The sequence below is a fragment of the Artemia sp. Qi Xiang Cuo genome, chromosome 4 (genome assembly GCF_049724085.1).
Source record: "Artemia sp. Qi Xiang Cuo chromosome 4, ASM4972408v1, whole genome shotgun sequence".
In the NCBI taxonomy this organism is placed as follows: Eukaryota; Metazoa; Arthropoda; class Branchiopoda; order Anostraca; family Artemiidae; genus Artemia; species Artemia sp. Qi Xiang Cuo.
In genome coordinates, this window is record NC_142797.1 from 4342462 (window position 1) to 4353971 (window position 11510).

Below are 11510 nucleotides of genomic sequence, written 5' to 3' on the forward strand. Positions count from 1 at the left end.
TTTCATAGAAATAATAGCCTTCTTAATAATTTAATGTCGATAAACAATGGAAATTGGTTTTTCTTCAGTATTGTTTGTTAATGAATAAAGATAGTGACCGACAAAAACATTTTGAAACTAAAGGGAACCTTAAAATTTAGTAAATCGTCCAAAGATGTCAAATTGCAACCTTTTAGTTTAACTGAGGTATTCGACCAATTAAATATACTGAACAAAAAAAATAACTGTTTGAAGGTGTGCTTAAATTATTAATCAACTAAAAATAAAATATATGAAAATATAATTTGTAAATGCTTATTTCCAAGAAATTACAGCCTTCTTTATAATTTAATGTCTATAAGAAGTGGAAATTGGTTTTCTTCTGTATTGTTTGTGACTTGTTAAAGATGGTGACTGACAAAAACATTTTCAAGCTAAATAAAACTTTAAAATTTAGTAAATTGTCAAAAAATATCAAAATGTAATCTCGTAGTTTAACTGAGGTATTGGACCTTTCATCTATGCCGAACGAAAAAAAATAACTAGTTGAAGTTGTGCTTAAATTCTTCATCAATATAAAATCAAAAACATGAAAATTAAAAATGTAAATGCTTATTTCAGAGAAATAATAGCCTCCTTAAAAATTTAATGTTGATAAACAGAGGAAATTGGTTTTCTTCAGTATTGTTTGTGAATGATTAAAGAATGGTGACTGACAAAAACATTTTGAAACTAAAGAAATCCTTAAAATTTAGTAAATAGTCAAACAAATTAAAATTCAATCTCTTAGTTATTTTTTTTAACTGAAGTATTGGACCTTTCATCTATGCCGAACAAAAAAAATATCTAGTTGAAGTTGTGTTTAAATTCTTCATCAATGTAAAGTCAAAACATGAAAATTAAAATGTAAATGTGTATTTCAAAGAGATAATAGCCTTCCAAATAATACAATGTCAATAAACAGTGGAAATTGCTTTTTTTCAGTATTTTGTGCAAATGATTAAATATGGTGACTTAATAAAACATTTTGAAACTAAAGAAAATCTTAAAATTTAGTAAATTGTCAAACGATGTCAAAATGTAACCTATTAGTTTAACTGAGGTATTGGACCTTTCATCTATGCCGAATAAAAAAAATAACTAGTTGAAGTTGTACTTGAATTCTTCATCAATATAAAGTCAAAAACATTATAACTAAATATATAAAGGCGTATTTCAAAGAAATAATAGACTTTTAAATAATTTAATATCAATAAACATTGAAAATTGGTTTTATTCAGTATTTTTTGTATATGATTAAAGATCGTGTCTGACAAAACTATTTTAAAACTAAAGAGAACCTTAAAATTTATTAAATTGTCAAACGATTTCAAAATGTAACCGCTTAGTTTAACTGAGGTACTGGACCTTTCATATAAGCCGAATAAAAAAAATAGCTAGTTGAAGTTGTGTTTAAATACTTAATCAATATTAAATCAAAAACATGAAAATTAAAAATGTAAATGCGTATTTCAAGGAAATAATTGCCTTCTTAATAATTTAATGTCGATAAACAGAAGAAATTGGTTTTCTTCAGTATTGTTTGTGAATGATTAAAGATGGTGAGTGACAAAAACATTTTGAAACTAAAGAAAACCTTAAAATTTAGTAAATTGTCAAACGATGTCAAAATATAACCTCTTAGTTTAACTGAGGTATTGTACCTTATATCTATGCCGAACAAAAAAAAATAACTAGTTGAAGTTGTGTTTAAATTCTTCATCAATATTAAATCAAAAACATGAAAATTAAAAATGTAAATGCATATTTCAAGGAAATTGCTACCTTCTTAATAATTTAATGTCGCTAAGCAGTTTAAATTATTTTTCTTATGCGTTGTTTGTGAATTACTCAGGATGGCGACTCAAAAAAACATTTTGAATCTAAAGAAGACCTTAAAAATTTTTTAATTTGTCAAACGATGTCCAAATATAATATATTACATTAAACGAGGACTTGTACCTTTCGTCTACTCCGAACAAAAAAAAATAACTATTTTATGCTGTGCTTAAATTTTTCCTGAATATAAAATAGAAAACACAAAAATTAAAAATGTAAATGAATATTTCCATGTTATAGAAGCCTTCTAAATAATTTAATGTTAATAAGTAGTGGAAATTGGTTTTCTTCTGTATTTTTTGTGTATTATAAAAGATGATAAGTGACAAAAACATTTTCAAACTAAAGAAAACCTTAAAATTTAGTAAATTGTCAAACAATATCAAAATATAATCTCTTAGTTTAACTGAGATATTGGACCTTTCATCTATGCCGAACGAAAAAAATAACTAGTTAAAGTTGTGTTTAAATTCTTCATCAATATAAAATCAAAAACATGAAAATTAAAAATATAAATGCATATTTCAAAGAAATAAAAGCCTTCTTAAAAAGTTAATGCCGATAAGAATTTGAAATTGGTTTTCTTCGGTATTTTTCGTGAATGAAAAAAGATTATGACTAACAAAAACATATTAAAAATAAAGAAAACCTTAAAATTTATTGAATTTTCAAACAATATCAAAATTTAATCTCTTAAGTTTACTGAGATCCTGTACATTATATTCTTGTCGAAGGAAACCATTAACTAGTTAAAGTTGTGTTTAAATTTTTTATAGATATGAAGTTAAAAACAAGAAAATAAAAAAGGCAAATGCTTATTTCAAAGAAATAACAATCTTCTTAATACTTTAATGTCGATAAGCAGTGGAGATTAGTTTTCTTCAGTGTTGTTTGTGAATGATAAAAGATGGTGAGTGACAATAACATTTTGAAGCTAAAGAAAACCTTAAAACTTATTAAATTTTCCAATGAATTCAAAATATAACCTCTAAGTTTAACTGAGGTATTGGACCTTTCGACGATGTTGAACAAAAAAAATAACTAGTTGAAGCTGTGTTTAAATTCTTCATCAATATAAAATCAAAAACATGAAAATAAAAATTGTAAATGCTTACTTCAAAGAAAAAGCAGCATTCTTAATACGTTCATGTAGCTAAGCAATGGGAATTATTTTTTTGGTGTGTTTTTGGTGAACTACTCAGGATTGACACTTACAAAATCATTTTGAATCTTAATAAGATCTTACAAATTTTGAAATGTTACGAAAGATTTGACCTTATAAAATCTAACTTTAACTAATGTACTGGAAGTTTTAAACATGCCGAACAAAAAAAATAAATAGTTTATATTTTGCTTAAATTCTTCATGAAAAAAAAATCAAAACACTAAAATTAAAAATGTGAATAGGTATTTCAAATAAATTAAAGCCTGCCACATCATTTAATTTCGATAAGTAGTTGAAATCTGTTTTTTTCTGTTTTGTCTGTGAATTATTAAAGATAATGACTGAGAGAAATATTTTGAAACTAAAGAGAATTGTAAAATTTATAAAATTGTCAAACGCTGTTAAAATGCTATGTTTAAATTTAACCGAGGACTAGGACCATTCATATGTGCCGAACAAAAAAAATAACTAGTTGAAGTTGTGATTAAATTCTTCATCAATGTAGAAATCAAAAACATTAAAATTGGAAATGTAACTACGTATTCACATTCCGTAATAGTATGTTAAGTAAATTAATTTATATAAACAGTTTAAATCGGATTTCTTCAGTATTGTTTGTGAATGATTAAATATGATTAGTGACAAAAACATTTTGACACTAAATAAAACTTTAAAATATAGAAGATTGTCAAGAAATAACGAAATGTAATCTCTTGTTTTAACTTCCATATAGAACCTTTCGTCTGCTCCGAACAAAAAAAAATTAATAAATTAAGCTGTGTCTAAATTCCTCATCAATAAAAAGTCAAAAACGTGAAAATTAAAAATGTAATTGCATATTTACATGATATAATAGCCTTCTTAATAATTTCATCTCAATAAACAGTGAAGATTAGTTTTCTTCAGTATTGTTTGTGAATGATTAAAGATAGTGAGTGACAAAAAAATTTTTAAACTAAAGAAAACCTTAAAATTTATTAAATTTTCCAATGAAATCAAAATATAACCTCTAAGTTTAACTGAGGTATTGGACCTTTCGACTATGCTGAACAAAAAAAATAACTAGTTGAAGCTTTGTTTAAATTATTCATCAAAATAAAATAAAATACATGAAAATTAAAATTGTAAATTGGTATTTCAAAGAAATAATAGCCTTCTTAATAATTTAATGTCGATAAACAGTGGAAATTGGTTTTCTTCAGTATTGTTTGTGAATGATTAAAGATGGTGACTGACAAAAACATTTTGAAACTAAAGAAAACCTTAAAAATTTGGACCTTTCATATATGCCGAACAAAAAAAAAACTAGTTGAAGTTGTGTTTAAATTCTTCATCAATATAAAATCAAAAACATGAAAATAAAAAATATAAATGCATATTTCAAGGAAAAAACTGCCTTCTTAATAATTTCATGTCGATAATCAGTGGAAATTGGTTTTCTTCTGTATTGTCGCTGAATGACTAAAGATGGTGACGCAAAAATACATATTGAAACAAAAGAAAACCTTAAAATTTAGTAAATTGTCAAACGATGTCAAAATGTAATCTCTTAGTTTAACTTAGGTATTGGACCTTTCATTTATACCGAACAAAAAAATAACTAGTTGAAGTTGTGCTTAAATTCTTCATCAATATAAAAATCAAAAACATGAAAATTAAAAATGTAAATGAGTGTTTCAAAGAAATAACAGCATTCTTAATAATTTAATGTCGATAAACAGTGGAAATTGGTTTTCTTCAGTATTGTTTGTGAATGATTAAAGATGGTGAGTGACAAAAATATTTTGAAACTAAAGAAAACCTTAAAATTTAGTAAATTGTCAAACAATATCAAAATGTAATCTCTTAGTTTAACTGAGGTATTGGACCTTTCATCTACGCCGAACAAAAAAAAATAACTAGTTGAAGTTGTGTTTAAATTTTTCATCAATATAAAATCAAAAACATGAAAATTAAAAATTTAAATGCGTATTTCAAAGAAATAATATACTTCTTAATAATTTAATGCCGGTAAACAGTGGAAATCGGTTTTCTTCAGTATTGTTTGTGAATTATTAAACATGATGACTGACAAAAACATTGTCGTACAACTAAAAAATTAAAAAATTAGTAAATTGTCAAATAATGTCAAAATGTAATCTCTTATTTTAACTGAGGTATTGGACCTTTCATATATGCCGAACAAAAAAAACTAGTTGAAGTTGTGTTTAAATTCTTCATCAATATAAAATCAAAAACATGAAAATTAAAAATGAAATAATAAAAAAAAAAGAAATAATAGCGTATTTCAAAGAAATAATAGCCTTCTTAATAATTTAATGTCGATAAACAGGGAAAATTTGTTTTCTTACGTATTGTTTGTGAATGATTAAATAATGTGAATGACAAAAACATATTGAAACTAAAAAAAACCTTAAAATTTAGTAAATTGTCAAACAAATCAAAATATAACCTCTTAGTTTAACTGAGGTATTGGACCTTTCATATATGCCGAACAAAAAAAAATAAATAGTTGAATTTTTGTTTAAATTCTTTATCAATGTAAAGTCAAAACATGAAAAATAAAAATTTAAATGCGTATTTACAGTCAATAACAGCATTTTAAATAAATTAATTTCGATAAACAGTGTAAATTGCTTTTCTTCAGTATTGTTTGTGAAAGATTAAAGATGGTGAGGGACAACAACATTTTGACACTAAATAAAACTTTAAAATTAGCAAATTGTCAAACGATGTCAAAATTTAACCTATTAGTTTAACTGAGGTATTGGACCTTTCATCTGTGCCGAACAAAAAAAAATAACTAGTTGAAGTTCGTCTTAAATTCTTCATCAATATATAATCAAAAGCATGAAAATTAAAAATTTTAATGCTTATTTCAAATAAATTATTTCCTTCTTAATAATTTAATGTCGATAAAAAGTGGAATTTGGTTTTCCTCAGTATTGTTTGTGAATGATTAAAGATGGTGACTGAGAAAAACATTTTGAAAAAAAAGAAGACCTTAAAAATTTAGTAAAGTGTAGAAAGAAGTCAAAATATAAACTCTTAGTTTAACTGAGGTACTGGAAGTTTTAAACATACCGAACAAAAAAAATAACTAGTTGAAGTTGTGCTTAAATTATTCATCAATATAGAATCAAAAACATAGAAATAAAAAATGTAAATGCAACAAAAGAAATTAAAAATGTAACAAAAAAAATAACTAGTTGAAGTTGTGTTTAAATTCTTCATCAATATAAAATCAAAAACATGAAAATTAAAAATGTAAATGTGTATTTCAAAGAAATGACATTCTCTTTAATACTTTCATGTAGCGATACATAGGGAATTGTTTTTTTTCTGTGTTTTATGTGAACTATTCAGGATGGATACTGACAAAAATATTTTGAATCTAAATATGACATTACAAATTATGTAAAGTTTCGAAAGATTTCAACATATAAAATTTTAGTTTAACTGATTTATTGGACATTTCATATATACCGACCAAAAAAAATAACTTGTTGAAGTTGTTCTTAAATTATTCATAAATATAAAATCGAGAACATGAAAATTAAAAAAGTAAATGCATATTTCAAATAAATGACAACATTTTTAATAATTTATTTTCTATAAACATATTAGATTTTTTTTATTCATTATTGTCTGTGACTTATTAAAGATTGTGACTGAAAAAAACATTTTGAAGCTAAATAGATACATAAAATTTATTAAATTTTAAAACGCTTTTTGAAAGTAACCGCTAAATTTAACTAAAGCCTAATACCAAGAATATGTACCTAAAAAGAAAAAATAATTAGTAAAAGGAGGGCCTAAATTCTTACTCAATATAAAATTCAAAAACAAGAAAATTAAAATATAAATTCGTATTTACAAGCAATAATAGTCTTCTTAATAATTTAATTTCGATAAACAGTGGAAATTGGTTTTCTTCACTATTTTTTGTGAATGTTTAAAGATGGTGACTGACAAAAACATTTTGAAACTAAAGAAAATCTTAAAATTTAATAAATTGTCAAACAATATCAAAATGTAATCTCTTAGTTTAACTGAGGTATTGGACCTTTCATCTATGCCAAACAAACAAATAACTAGTTGAAGTTGTATTTAAATTCTTTATCAATATAAAGTCAGACACACGAAAATTAAAAATATAACTGATTATTTCAAATAAAAAAAAGTTTTCTTAATAATTTAATGTCGATAAATAGAGTGAATTGTTTTTTTTCTGTTTTGTCTGCGAACGATTAAATATGGTGACTGACAGAAACATTTTGAAACTAAAAAAAAACTTAAAATTTATTAAATTGTCAAAAGATGTCAAAATTTAACCTCTTATTTTAAATGAGTTATTGAACATTTCATCTATGCCGAACAAAAAAAAATTACTAGTTGAAGTTTTGTTTATATTATTAATCAATTTAAAATCAAAAACATGAAAACTAAAAATGTAAATGTGTATTTAAAAGAAATGATATACTTCTTAATAATTTAATGTCTATATAAATTGGAAATTGTTTTTCTTCAGTATTGTTTTTGAATTATTAAATATGGTGAGTGACAAAAACATTTTGAAGATAAAGAAAACCCTAAAATCTATTGAATTGTCAAACGATAACAAAACGTAACCTCTTAGTTTAACAGAGATACTGCACCTTTCATTTTTACCGAACAAAAAAATTCATAATGGAAGCTGTGCTTAAATTCTTCTTCAATATAAAATCAAAAACATGAAAATTAAAAATGTAAATGCGTATTCCAAAGAAATAATAGCCTTCTTAATAATTTAATGTCGATAAACAGTGGAAATTGGTTTTCTTCAGTATTGTTTGTGAATGATTAAAGATGAAAACATTGACAAAAACATTTTGAAACTAAAGAAAACCTTAAATTTAGCAAATTGTCAAACGATGTCAAAATTAAACCTCTTAATTTAACTGAGGTATTGAACCTTTCATCCGTGCCGAAAAAAAAAAATAAATATTTGAAGTTCTGTTTAAATTCTTCATCAATATAAAATCAAAAACATGAAAAATAAAAATGTTAATGCGTATTTCAAAGAAATAATGTGACTGACAAAAAAATTTTGAAACTAAAGAAAACCTTAAAATTTAGTAAATGGTCAAACAATATCAAAATGCAATCTCGTAGTTTAATTGAGGTATTGGACCTTTCATCTATGCCGAACAAAAAAAAATAACTAGTTGAAGTTGTGCTTAAATTCTTCATCAATATAAAATCAAAAAAATGAAAATTAAAAATTTAAATGCGTATTTCAAAGAAATAATAGTCTTCTTAATAATTTAAAGTCGATGAACAGTGGAAATTGGTTTTCTTCAGTATTGTTTGTGAATGATTAAAGATGGTGAGTGACAAAAACATTTTGAAACTAAAGAAAACCTTAAAATTTAGTAAATTGTCAAAAGATGTCAAAATGTAACCTCTTAGTTAGTAGAGGTGACCCTAGTACTCGTGACAGCACACCAAATATGGGCATAGAATACTGACAGCACACCATATATGGACATAGAGTCATTAGGGAGAATGATTGCGTAATGTCAGTCCCGTACGTACACCAAATAAGGGCATAGAGTCCCTGGGGAGAACACGTGGTTAATGGGGTCAATGACCTCTTTTTTCCAAGTCAACAACAACAACAACGACCTTGACATTTACTGAGAGCGTGCACTTACAACAACAACAACATCGACCTTGGAACACCTGTGCTGTCGACCTCAATTCACCTATCGTGAATCAATAATTCCCCTTAGAAACAACAAATTAATTCCCCTTTCTTGACAGATCGATCAACCAATGACATCATCTGTCAGACTTTAAAAATTTTCACCTAGAAACGATTCTCCAGGAATAGATCCAAGTCATTAATGTCATTGCCTCGGAAACAACTCTTTTGGTCGAACTCCAAATGATATTAATAGCCAAAGGCCATTTAAATAATTCTCCAAGAAACATCTTAGAGATGAATTATTTTAGCTCGTGACTCAGGTTTCTTTTTAATTTGAAATTCATTAGCTCCGAGATGCCAAAAACAAAAAGAAAACACGCTGAAATTACGTTTAGGGATTATTTGGGCGAAACCGTTTTAGACAGGCTATGGAACTATTTCGGCGAAACAGTTAGAGACATTTTGAAAGAAGATTTTAGGAAAGGTTTTAGAAGAGAATTTGAGGGTGAAACTCTGTGGTCGTTATAATACACAAGTTTCATTTGAACAGTGTTGTGAGGTCATCTACCCCAACCCCCAAGGGTTCCGGGGCGCCCCCCCAACCCCGAAGGAAGCCCCCGGACCTCAAAGGTCCCCCAAGCTACCAATGAGTCCCCAGCCCCCCAAACGCCCTCCTCAGACCCGCAAAGGCACTCCTCTGGTCCTCAAAGGTCCCCCGGGCTCCCAAAGGGCCAACCGGCCCCCAAAGGCCCACCCAGACCCCCAAAGGTCCTCCCTCGGTCCCTAAAGGCCACTGGGCCCCCAAAAGACCACCCAATCCTCAAGGGCCCCGGATCCCCAAACGCCCTCCCTGGGCCCCAAAGGCCCTCCCCTGGTCCCCATACATGCACACAAAAACTTACACACAAACAAAAACTTACACTCACACACACAAACTTATACACATACACGAAAAATTACACACAAAAACTTACACACACAAGCAAAAACTAACACACACACACAAACAAAATAACACCCACACACACACACACAAACACTTACACATGCACACGAAAACTTACATGCACACAAAAACTAACATGCACACATAAACTTACACACAAACACAAAAAAAATAAAACACACACACACACACACAAACATACACTCACACTCAAACTAAAACAAACACACACAAAAATAAACACAAAAAAAAATACAATAAAAATAACACTAATTAACCCACACACAAACACTTAAAAACACACACACACAAAAACTTACACACACACGCCAAAACATACAATCACATAAAAACTAACAAGCACACAAAAACTAACACACACACACTAAAACTCACACACACACGCCAAAACTTACACACACACAAAAACTTACACACACACACACACACACACACACAAAAACTTACACACACACACACACACAAAAACTTACACATGAACACAAAAAAACTTACACACGCACAAAAACTTACACACACACACACACACACACACAAAAAATAAACACACACACACACACGAAAAAATACACACACACTCCAAAACATACACACACAAAAAATTACACACACAAAAACACACACAAAAACTTACACATTCACACTAAAACATACAATCACACAAAAACTTACATTCACACAAAAACTTACACACACACACACACACACACAAATTACACACACACAAAGATTACAAATCACACACACACGAAAAAAATTACACACACACAAAAACTTACACACACACACACACACACACACACACACACACACAAACACTTAAAAACAAAAACACACAAATATCTAAAACGCGCGAACACGATAAATTAAACAAATACGCCAAAAAATACACACACAAAAACTTACACACACACACACACATACACAAACATACACACACACACACACACACAAAACATACACACACACACAAAAAAACACAAACTAACACACACACAAACAAACATAACACCAACACACAACATATTAGACACACAAAAACTAACACACACGGACAAAAATTTATACACAAACTTAAAAACTAACAAGCACAAAAAAACTTAAATGCACACAAAAACTTAAACACTCGCACAAAAACTTACACACACACAAAAATATTCATTTCTTAACTCTGCAATACGGCTAAAAATGAAGAATTCATACAATTTTTCAACTAGCTAAGAGTAAGTGTTTTAAATATGAGCCATTCTGTTGGGAAATCACACAAAATTTAGAAAAAATACAAAATAATACTTTATTACCTCTTAAAAACGGCTAAAAATGAAAAATTCATACACATTTTCAACTAGCTAAGTGTAAGTGTTTTAAATATGAGAAATTCTTTTGCGAAAACACACAAAAGTTACAAATAATACAAAATATTCCTTTATTACCTCTGCAAAACGGCTAAAAATAAAGAATTCATGCACATTTTCAACTATCTAAGGGTGAGTGTTTTAAATATGAGCCATTCTGTTGCGAAAACACACAAAAGTTAGAAAAAATACAAAATATTCCTTTATTACCTCTAAAATACGGCTAAAAATTAAGAATTCATACACATTTTCAACTCGATAAGGGTACATGTTTTAAATATGAACCATTCTACTGCGAAAACACACATAATTTAGAAAAAATTCAAAATAATCACTTAATAAAACTGCAATATTGCAAAATAATAATAAGTAATTCAACTATTAAAAAAGATATGGTTACGAGTGTTTATTATGAGCCATTCTGTTGAGAAAACACACAAAAGTTAGAAAAAATACAAAATAATCCTTTATTACCTC